This window comes from Stegodyphus dumicola, chromosome X1 (assembly GCF_044657685.1).
Source record: "Stegodyphus dumicola isolate Sdum_Otavi_A_Nest chromosome X1, ASM4465768v1".
Taxonomy (NCBI): Eukaryota; Metazoa; Arthropoda; class Arachnida; order Araneae; family Eresidae; genus Stegodyphus; species Stegodyphus dumicola.
In genome coordinates, this window is record NC_140780.1 from 40,678,609 (window position 1) to 40,691,026 (window position 12,418).

At 30.9% G+C, this 12,418-nt stretch overlaps 1 protein-coding gene across 1 annotated transcript in view; it reads left to right on the top strand.

Annotated features, from left to right (window-relative positions):
• The first annotated feature begins 2,079 nt into the window (after window positions 1-2,079).
• LOC118200967 (uncharacterized) overlaps window positions 2,080-12,418 on the top strand; it is a 40,202-nt gene continuing 29,863 nt past the window's right edge. Inside the window, exon 1 of the mRNA XM_035372963.2 lies at window positions 2,080-2,172. The gene's annotated coding sequence lies outside the window, so the exon portion shown is untranslated. The remainder of the gene's footprint in view (window positions 2,173-12,418) is intronic.

Consider the following 12,418-nt stretch of genomic DNA (forward strand, 5'->3'; position numbering starts at 1 on the left):
TACAGTTATTGCTAGATGGGTTAAGTGAATTGGCACTTTCCTGTCATTTTGTGTGGAGACTGGAGAGTAAAGACATCGGGTAAGACATGATTTCTCCTATTCATAATACGGCAATAAAAACAATTGTGCAATATCACGGATATAAAAAAAAATATTTGAATTTTAGAATAGCAATAACTACAGTTATGCTATTCTAAAATTCCATCTAGCAATAACTGTAGTTATTGCTAGATGGGTTAAGCGAATAGTCACTTTCCTGTCATTTTGTGTGGAGACTGGAGAGTAAAGAGATCGGGTAAGACATGATTTCTCCTATTCATAATACGGCAATAAAAACAATTGTGCAATATCACGGATATAAAAAAAATATTTGAATTTTAGAATTTTGTTGCGGAAGAATTCAGATACATCCTTCCAGCTAATTCTAAGATAACTGATACCTTCCAGCTAATTCTAAGACTACAAAAACATACCAATTTTCCTTAACATCGGAAAAGATATCCCTAATATCGGTAATAGCTGTAGTATTAAACAAACATTGTTTGAAAGTATAAAAAATTGAAAGCATAGCTATTATAAAAGTATATGCTTCCTTTATTAAATTTTTTATTAAAATACAAACTATGTTTAAAAAAAAAAGAAATTATAATGCTCGGTAATAACTAAGGTTCTAGGAAATAATTATAAGCAAAGTATTTATCAATATTTATTTCCCTTCCAATATTGATTACATAATTATTCTTTTTCGCTTGCCAGTGGTCAAGCGTATAATACCACTGACCTTGAGTTCGACTTGAGTTCAAATCCCGCAAATGGATTGGCTACATAAGAGTTTTTATGGTTTTTCTCCGTGTGTAATAGAAATACGAAAGAGGTTTCGCGCGAAAGTCCTACACGAAGGCATTCCTCCCATCAGGCGGACAGCCCTAGTGTGCTTTGCCATAATTCAATGAACAAAATAAATTCATTATGTAGCGTAAATATTGGCCACTTTCTCTTAGGTAGTCTTCCATAAGGCATCTTTTCTTATGCAGATCGCTCTTGCATGCTTTGCTTTAATCAATTAACTAAACCGAATTCAGAGCTTTCTTAATTAAAATAGAGAAAGAAAAGGCAGAGTCACATATTTAGTATAATTTTCTTTTCCTTATTATTGCTTAACATTTAATAAATGCATCAACTCTGTAATATATAAAGTATCAGATGATAAATTAGTGGAATGGGCTGAAATAGCAAGCTGAAGCAAATTAGTTTTGTGTTTCTAAGTTTCCTGCTTGAAATTTAATATCGTAAGAAACGAAAAAGTAAATAAAAGCTTGCAATCAAAAGCTGTAACACTTTATAAAGTGCAACACTTAATAAAGGGATCAACCCAGGACCTGGATACAATTCCGGAGAATGGAATAGCTGCATGGATGTCTTCGTGGTTTTCAAAGTATATAAGGCAGATACAAGATTTCTTTCTTTAGCAAGTCCTCAATAAAGACATTATTCCCTTTACGTATTGTATTACGTACCTTATGTATTTATCAAGTTTAAAACAGTAATGATGTCTATTAATCAATACAAATAATTATTAATCAAATAAGAAAATAACTACATTGCTTTTAAACTATTAATGGCACTCGAAATTAATATTTTCAACAAAGCAACATAATGTACATAAGCAATGATGAGGTATTGATAAGGCTGTGTATTTCTTTGGTGACATTTTTGATCAGTGATTTATGATACGTGAAAAATACGTTAAAAGTTATTCTCTTTACGCAAGTGGCCGCATTTTTTAGTTAAATTTTAAGAGTTAAAATTACAGTGAGGCTTAAATTTGATGTAGTAGGGTATTACGAGCCCTAGTATTACTGATTTCAAATGGATGTTTTCATTTCTTCCAGGGATTAGCCTGCAATTTCCACTGCCATGCACTTTCTCTTCTTTGTTTTTATCCTTTTTTACTGATAGGCTGTTCGTTACTGGTAGTTGGATTTCCTTTAGTCGCTAGTTTCGTGATACATCGCCAAAAGTGGAGCATTCAGCAAAGCACCACGCGAAAGTAAACGACGCAATAGGTCAGTTTCGTTTCGGGATTAGGTGCGGTCAGGTGTAACGATTCAGCAGTTACGGAAATTAAAAGGTTCATCAATTTAAATCGGAAATTTAGTCTATTGAAGACAGGTGAGTTTTACAGTTTCGCAACTTTTTTTTTTTATTCATGTTAAGGAACTTGACTAAATTATTCTGTTGAATGTGGGAAATTTGAGAAAATTAAACTGTAACTTTGTGTACTGCCACTGCGATCAAAGTCATGCGTAAACTAATATTTCAAAGTTATTGTTATGTATTAACACATAACGTTTATGTCACATGCAAGTAGTTTTAATTACCTGACGAACGAAACGAAACTACATTTATCTTTGGATGCTTATTTAAAATTTGAATTTCTTTTGTTTTGTGAATGGCAACAATATTTATTAGCACAAAAGGAGCAATTTGCCCAGGGCTATTAATTTCGTTTTGGCATTTTGCGTCGGTTGACTATAAATGTCGGTTCACTTTTCAAATTGTTGCCACCAAATATTAGAGCTCTGTATTATGTTTAAAGAAATTAAATAATGAAGAATCTGCATAAATGTATGTATGTTTCTCGCATTGTGGTAAAACGACGGTATCTAGAGCCATCAAATTTTGAATAATGTTAAGTCTCCACCCGAATTTGGGCGTCTGGAAGCCCTAATTTGGAATTTGTTTTATTATCTGTTTCGTATTTTGTAAAGCATATAAGAGTTTTTTTGATTTAAGAAACTCAACGATTTCAGAGCGAGCAATGGCAATACTGTACGGAAAGAAAAAAAAAAAATTTTTTTTGCGCACGAGACTGTGCATAAGAAATTCTAAAAATTTTTTTAAAAATAATTTATGATACTGCTGTTGAAATGAATTTTATGGTTTAAGTGCGAAGAACGTAATACTTAATAAATAAAGGTAACGCACAAAATGTAAAAAAAAAAAAAAAAAAAGAGTTCCGTTTGGGCGTAATATAAAATCTGAAAAACTTCACATTTTTTTTTTTTAAATTAAAACTCTTTATTATGTTAACAAAGTGTGTGTGTTTACAAAGCTCATTCTCTTAGTCCAAGGCAACTGCCATTGATTTATTAAGCTGTCCCAAGCGTCTCTGTACGTAGTTTCGGAAATCGGAATGTGTTTAATAATAGCAGCTGGTTCGTCCGTTAAAAGTCCTATTAAATATTAGAATTTCTGAATTTTTTCTAATGATTGATTGGTACGAACTGTCGCCATAAACAGATCTTTAAAATTAAGCAATTCAGTATATTTACTATTGAAACTCGGAAAGTTTAAACGAGGAAGAGTTAGAAGCAAAACAAATTTGACTTACTTGTAAAGCTTATTTATTAAACAAAAGGTAAAGAGCAAAAAAAGATGCTATATGTTTGATATTATTAAAAAAATTAGCGATTTTTTCTCCCTGGAGCAAATTACAAAAAAAAAAAAAAAAAAAAAAAAAAAAAAAAAAAAAAAAAAAAAAAAACCTATTTACAAAAAAACCAATATTACATGGTTGGTATGATTGTTAATACATTGTATGTCTCTCAGACGATGCAGTACAGTCCGTACAACGCCTAGGCATGCTGAGTATCAAATTATCGATCTGATCTTGAGGAATATTACACCACTCAAAAAGCAATGCTCTCCGAAGTTCCGGTAGACATGTAGGAGGAGGCTGACGGGCTGCAACTCGTCGGGCAAGCATGTCCCACACGTGCTCTTCTGGATTCAAGTCCGATGAGAATGCTGGCCAGTCCATACGGATGATATCCTCTGATTGAAGGCATTCGCTTACGATGTTTGCACATGTTGTTCCAGAATGACGTCCCGATAGATTTGGCTTGTCAGGGTTCCAATTTGAACATGCAGGTCAGTTCTGGAACCCAGAATAATTCCACCCCAAACGAGCACTCCTGCACCACCGTAACGGTGTCGTTCAATGGTGTTTTCTTGGTGGTAACGGGTACCTGGAGCTCTCCATATGAAAGTCCGGCGAGAATCAGACTGCAAGCTAAACCTGGACTCGTCGGAAAACATCACACAAGCCCACTGTTGCGGTGTCCACAATGCATGCTCTCTACTCCAGGCTAACCGCAGGCGACAGTGAGTTCAGTAAGTGGAACGCATCTGACAGGTTTACGAGCATATAGAGCAATCTGCCCTAAGCGTCTGTACACGGTCTGCCTTGAAATTGTCGTACCAGTGGCTGAAGAGAGCTGACGAGACAGGTCTGGGGCTGTGCTCCGCCTGTTTCTTTTGGCAGTAACTGCCAAATACGGGTCCTCATTCGGCGTTGTAACTCTGGGGCGACTTGTGCTGTAACGTCTACTCACATTACCATCATCTTGGAATCGTTGCCAAAGCCTGGAGATGACACTCTGGGCAATTTCAAGTTCGTCTGATACTTCCAGTTGGGTACGCCCACATTCCAGACGGCCGATAATTCTACCATGTAAAAAATCATCCAAATGCGTCCTTTGTGTCATAACTATTCGGTTATTGCACTGAAATGCTTATAAAGCGCCTGCGAACAATCTTACTTCTTCGCCTGTATTCCTTATATATCACTCTCTTACACTCTCGTCATTGTGACGTACCATCGGTGTCATCTGGTTACTTCCTGAAATTTGCTTATGATTCTTCAAGATGTGTGTAGTGATTTTACAGGTGATATATTTATTTTAGAGTTCGGTTTCCGCGTGACTCCGAATTATGCTTAATTTATGGACATGAGTGTACTTCAGTGGTGGATTGATACATTACCTTTGTTTCAAAATATTTAGCTTCGAATTCAGTAGTTTTAGAAGCTTCTTCGGGTAGAGCGGCATCATGTCGATGAAATTCTTTAAATAGTTATTCATTTTTTATCCAATCGCGCTTGTAACTCCGTTAGGCTTAGCTGATTATTAAAACTATTAAGAAGCCGAGTTAGGATTGATTTGCCTCATCGTCTTTTATGTTTTAAGATCGGCTTTACTTAATTAAGTCTTTATTACCATGAATATTGATTAATAAGCGTAAATTACTTCAATAAGATATTCGAGTAGTAAAACTTTTATCACTTATCTTTCTAACGACATCCACACGATCCGCATTATTAGTACATCAAGACAATTCTGAGACACGATCTGCATTATTAGTATACTTAAGACAATTCTGAAGTATGTATTTCCTGTTGAACAAGCCTCACCTGGGGAGCCAATGCTAGTAGCCTTGGACCAAATGAGCTTACAAACTTTATTAACATTCTAAAGTGTGAAATATTATTAAACAGAAAACTGTCTGCAGCACAGTACGGCTGAGAAAACTATACTATTTTATTTTCATGCTAGAAGAATAAACGTAAAATATAAATATTGTTGTTATTCACAAAAAAAAAAAAAAAAAAAAAAAAAAAAAAAAAGGAAAGAAAAAGAAATGCAAATATTAAATACATATCCAAACAGGTGCTGTTAACCACGGTCGTAGCGAGCTTTGAATTTTTGAAAGTGGCCCATTTTTCGAAACGGAATTTCTCCAAAGCAGGTTAATTTTTTAAAATGTACAGCAAACATTTACGAACGCGAGGTGGGCTTCATTAATATATTGCGCACGCGGCAAAATTGCGCTATGGAAAGATTTGCCAGGTATCATTGAAATTTAGAAAGGTATGCATGATTTAAACAAACCTTAAATTTTGTTCCAATTGACAGGTGTTGTAATTAACACATTGTTAATTGAAAGGATTTTTTATCAAGTCCCTGTAACCTGTGTGAATGAAAGATTGTAAAGTAGAAGTTTCTTCTTCGGTACGAACTGACATTCATGTAAATCTTTGGTAAAAGTTTACAATTGGGTGCCCCTTGTTTATTGGCGATTCTTTTTTTAAGCCAAGATCGGCGCCAGGAAGTCACAATTTCAAGATGGCCGCTATACAAAACCAAAATAAGAAGTCGTAGAATTGCATAAGATCTGTGTCCATGTACACATCGATCTGTTTTTACTTAAAAAAACATCCTAGAATTGCACAAACTAGGCATTGAGCACTGCCTTAAATATGTCCATGTACACATCAATCTATTTTCATTTAAATAAAATCGGGAAGCTAAAACAAAGTTAAAACTATCGTGGTAACCAGAAGTGAGGTTTCATCGCCAAAATTTTTTTAAAGTGTCGCCAATCGAAGGGGCACCCAATTCTACACTAAAGCTAAATCTTTGTTTAAACAGGCTTGTTGCTTTTTATTCTGACTTACTTTAGTAAGTGTGAATCTAGCTTTAGGGGGAAAAAAGGAATCTTATATGATTATGTGGTTTCAATTTAAGATTCCTACGCGTGGGATACCGTTGAGGATGCTGTGTTGTAACACTCAACAAAAGTTTTCTTTTTTTTGGAGGGGAAGGGGACACACTTTTTTAATATGCTTTTTTCTTTTACCAATATTTGATTCCTCTGCTGTATATATACAAGCCTATTTTCCCTGCGTGACTATACATTAGGATGAAAGTTATGAAATTGTTCTTTTCTTTTCGCTTTATGAAGAATGCAAACAAATGCTCCAGCATAAATCTCGATAATAATTCTTATTTTAAAAATATCCTCATATTGCTCTCACCTTCCTGTTTTTTTTTTATTTCCTCTAAATAAAGCTGTACTGTAATACAGAAATAGAATAAAATACATAATCACAAATTGCACTAATTACCAAAATAACAAAATGCGGTGCAACAAACTAAGAATACAGAAGAAAACATTAAACGAATATGCGAGACAGGAGTTCCCAACTACCGAGGGGGGGGGGAATTCTTTCCAGGGAGGGGTAAAATACCAGCTCTAAGTGTTCAACCCCAGGCTAATAAATTCAGCTGTAGTTAAAAGCATGCTACAAAGGATAGCTAAGGCATGGTTGAAATCAGTTAAAAAGAATTATTGCATTCCCTCGCGCATGCTTTCGTGGTGTAAGTTGTAGCATATCTGGCTAGCAGTTGGAAGATCCATGATTCGAATCCCGAAAAGGGCATACTTGCTTTAAAAAAAAGTGATGTCTCTAAAGCGACACTGAAAAGGGTGAAAAAAAATTTAATTTAAGCATTATGTAAGGAAAATTAAATTAAGTGGAACATATTCCTCCATCCATTTTCTCTGCATAGAAAAAATTCTTCAAAATATAGAACTAATTAATCAATTCCAGTCCACTCATCAAAAGAATATATCAGTATAATAATTTTGTTTCATAAGAATAAAATTTAATTTAATTAAATAAATTTAATTTAAATACAAATTTAATTAAATATTCTTTGCGCCATTGCTGCAAGGCGCAAATGAAATTTAAATTTGAAGGAATGAAATTTAAATTTGAAGGAATGAAATTTAAATTTAAATAAATTTAAATGAAATTTAAATTTAAATAAATTTAAATTTTAACAAACACGTAAAAAGTAAAAAAGCAAATTTAAAGCCAAAATAAAGGAAAAAAAATATTAAAAAAAATTTAAAAAATGTGCAAACATATAAAAGACTTAATTCTCGAACTAATCTACAATATCATTTAAATTCAGAAGCATAAGCAAATCAAGTGCACAACCAATCCATGAAAATAAATTCACTAATTTAGCAAATTAAAATTAAACCAAACAATTTTTTAAAAATGCATAAGTTGAGACTGTTGAGTAAGCAGGAGACAGACTTATCAAGGGCAAGTTGCCTCCAAACTTGACTCTCCAAACATTCAATTCGTGTTTCGTCATTCATGCAGGCAAGGGTAAAAGTCAAAACCAAAAGTAAAAAGAAATACCAATAAAAGTGGTACCCTTAAAAAAGCATTTAGGAATTAAAGTTCTAAAAGGAAAATACTAATGAAGTCTTATGAGAAACAAGCAAGTAAAGTCATGTATTAAATTAAACTTTTTTTTAAATTAAGTTTAAAAAAAAATTAATTTTTTTATAAAAAAAATCAATGTATTTTAGAAACCCTTGTCTACAGAAACCTCCCCGACACGAATATGCATATTAATAAAAAGAAACTAAAAAAGAACTAGACATTATCCATATAAACCAATAAGAAACAAAAAGAACTAATACAAATTTTTTTAAAAAACAAATATGTACTTAAAAATATAATTTCATATTTAGAAAATACTTAAATACTACATAAAAAATTTTAAAAATACTTAAAGCAAGTAAATAGTAAGTTTTAATTCTAACTTACCTACTATAGAGTGTTGGGGTCTGCAAAAGTGTTTTGAAAGAGAAGTAAGTGTGTTCTTCAAATTATATAGATGGCGCTTATGTAGGTAAAGTTGTGTGCCAAGCTGCTATCTTTATATATTAAAATTTTTTTGCAAACATTAAGATTAAAATAAATAAAAAAATTAAAAATTAAAAATCCTAAAGGTAGTAATTATCAATTATTTAGGGAGTTAAGTAGCTGAGCCAATCAAGAGATGTAAGTTTTGCTTGAAGTAAAATAAAGTTAAGTGGTATTGTGAATGAAAAAATGTAAACTGTTTGTAATGTGAAATGTGTGTTTGTAGAAAAATTGTAAGTAATGTTAAGTAAAAAATTTTTTATGTGAAAATTGCAAAAGATTAAAGTAATTAAGTAAAACTGAAATGTTTTAAAATTAAAGTTTTAAAGTAAAATTAAAAATGTCAAAAGATTTCCCAAAATTTTATGAAATGAAATCCTAAAAAACCTCTAAAAATTCCCAGAAATTGATTAAATATACATATTTACAAAATATTTACAATAAAAATTTACAAGATAATTTCTCTACTCTTTTATATCTTTCATTACCCTCCAGCTAAGGTTTAAGGTAATGTTATCATATCCAAAAGAGCCAAAAAATTATAAAGTAAAGTCAAGGCCTGCCTTTTTAATATACAAAATAATAAATTTTGGTGGTACTTGGTTATCAACTTGAACATTAATTAGCTTTATTATTTCTTCCTTTAAATCGTCTATTTCAGTACATATATTTTTTATTCTGATTATTTGGCTATGAAACGTGTTTTCTATTACTTTTCTAGAGATATTAGAGTTCCAATTAATTAGTTTAATAGTATGAAAATGGAAATTCCTTCTTTTATCAAATAATTTAATTTTACTGTGTTTAATAATTTGCAGGTCTAGGAATTCAATAGTATCTTGATTCGTATTCGTTTTATTAAGTGTTAAACTATTTGGGTAAATTTTGAATTGCTCAAAAGTAGAATTATTATTGAAAGTTATAATATCATCTATGCATCTAAAAGTATGAGCAAATAGCTTTAATTCATTTTTATTTAAACTTAGTTGGAATTTATATTCAAAAGTAAAAAGAAATAGGTTACAAATTTGTGTAGAACTATTTGCTCCCATAGGAATTCCTCTAACTTGCTGAAAGATCTTATTATTGAATTTAATGTAGTTATTAAATAATGCACAATTCAGATAAGTATTCCATCTTTCAATACAAAGGATGTCAAGTATGTCAGGAAAAAGTTGTGTTAGTTGCATTAAACTAGTAAAAATTTCTTCTAATGGTAGAGAAGTATAAAGGTTTTCAAAGTCATAGCAGTTAATGTTCTTGATTGTTAAACTTTTAAAACTGCTGAGAACTGGAGCATCATTATAAATAATCCAACTATAATTGTGTTGTTTGTTAACGAGTTGTTGGATTAAATTACAGATTTTTTTAAGTATAATTGCAAAAATGTAATCTATATTCTTTTTATAATTATTTGTACCATTAACAATAAATCTAAATTTGAGTGGTGATTTATGAAATTTTGGGAGAGCATATAGATTTGCTAATGTATTGTAGCTAGATGGTTGTGAAATTTGCAGTTTCTTATGAAATGTTTTTAGCTTTTTTGCAATAACATTTTCTTGTAGATTGGTGAGTTTGTAAGTAATGGCATTATTTAGTTCAGTATTAATTAATGAGACATAAAAAAATTTTCATATTATGCTAAAGTTATTATTGGCTTTGTCAATTTTGGTAATTATGAACTTTTGTTTTAAATCCTGTAAAAGAGGAATGATTATATTCCTCTGTAAATTGCTATTAAATTCAATTCTACGAATTCTTTGCTTGAATTCTTCTAATACTGCATGTTTTCAAGCCATAAAGGTAGAATTTGGAATATTTAATTTGAAACTAGTTTTAACTATAAATTCGTCTATATATTTTACGAAACTTTTAAAACTGTGATGTTTGTTATTTTTTAGTACTGGTCTAAATTTGGTACCTTTTCCATTAAAATTCTTAAATGTTGGTTTTGAACTATTGCTAAATTACCTGTAATAATATGTTGATGAAATTTATCTATGAAATCTTTGTATTGAAGCTCTTTGCAGTATGAATGGGCTGCAGAAGCTAATTCATGGTGGTTAATTAGCAATTTACTAAGAGGAATTTGATACTTGAAAGCTGGCGAGATCTGTACTTTAGTAGCTGGAAAAAGTTGTTGACTTTTTCTAAAAGTTTTGCTAAACTGAATATGATCATAGTTAGGATGAAGGAAATTGATTTTGCAGTAATATTTATTGTATTTGTTATTTGCAGAGAATTTATAATTGTAAAAGTCAATAATAAGGTCTTTGATAATATTGTGCCCTGTAAAATGCTGTTTTACAAATTTTATAAGTAATTTTAAGAAATTGTGCTTACAAGTATGCAACCAAGTAATTATATTTTTAGTGAAATTATCAGTAAGAAAGTAATTATTAATATTATCGTTTAACTTTTTTGTATCTATTGTTGAAAGAAGTTTATTTTTTTGTTTATTACCTGCTCTGGTTCTTCGTAATGTTTTTTTACTGAATAATTTAAAATGGCTGTAAGTTGGAATTTCAGAATTTAATTTAATGTATTGGTTGAATGTATTGAGTCCATAAAGGTAAAGTGTTTTGAATTTAAGCATGTAGAGTGACTCTTGAAATAATCTAACTTTGTATTCAGGCACAATGTCCAAAATTTGAATATTAATTTTTTGAAATCATGTATTTGAAAATGTTCTAATTCAGCTGTATTAAGTGTGCTAAAATTAGTAGTTGCAAATTTTTTAATGTGTGCTCTGTGGTTGTTAATTCTAATATTAAGACTATTTTTGGTTTGTCCAACATATTTAAGATTTCATGTGTTACAAGTGATGAGTTAAATGCAATTATAAGTTTTTCAAAAGGGAAGTTGTTTAAAGGCTGTGATATTAAAAGGCATATTGCTAACTTTACAAGTAAGTCATTTGCTAGAATGACAAGGGTACCACTTTATTGGTATTTCTTTTTACTTTTGGTTTTGACTTTTACCCTTGCCTGCAGGAATGACGAAACACGAATTGAATGATTGGAAAGTTAGGTTTGGAGGCAACTTCCCCTTGATAAGTCTGTCTCCTGCTTACTCAACAGTCATTCACTTATGCATTTTTAAAAAATTGTTTGGTTTAATTTTAATTTGCTAAATTAGTGAATTTATTTTCATGGATTGGTTTTGCACTTGATTTGCTTATGCTTCTGAATTTAAATGATATTGTAGATTAGTTCGAGAATTAAATCTTTTATATGTTTGCACATTTTTTTTAAATTTTTTTTAAAAATTATTTTTTTTTCTTTATTTTGGCTTTAAATTTGCTTTTTTACTTTTTACGTGTTTGTTAAAATTTAAATTTAAATTTATTTAAATTTATCAGTATAATAATGTATAAATTAGTATTCAATATAATAATAATAAATACATTGATAAATACGTCAATAATGCTTAATTATTAAATGTTATAAATTCTCACATTGAGAATGTTCAGTTTTACTTGCTGTTTGAAATGCACCCACTAGATATTGGGAGAATGGAGCAGTAAAGGGGGGGGGAATTAATAATACTGTGCGAGACTTATCGAAGTCAGTTCTGGATGTATGAAAGCTGAAGTGGAATTAAAAATTTGTTTCTTTTAATATACCTGTATTTTTTGTAAACTAAATTGTTTCAAAGCTGATAACATTTTGGATTTATTTTGTTAAGTAAATTGTACCACAATCCACGGTCTTTAACCTGAGAATGTACACAAGGTTCTGAAATTGGACCATTTCTATTCCCTCTACCTATCCAGTAACATCCGTTAGGAAACTGTATACTCCTGCATATAATCATTATTACTGTGAAGATATAAGTATTTAGCTTGTTTCAGTGACTGCTTCACGTTTGGCCTTTGGCTGTGTGTTACTTAGCATACATTTGGGAACTTCGGGACTCATTTTCTCTGTTGTAAACTCCTCATACTGTACTTTAATGCCGTTTCAATAAAAATTTTCTTTTCTTATTATCAAAGATGTCTTGTATTAAAGTTTCTTGTAGCAGGATTCGACTGTATCGGGAAAATTCTGAATTTTTTGTTAATTC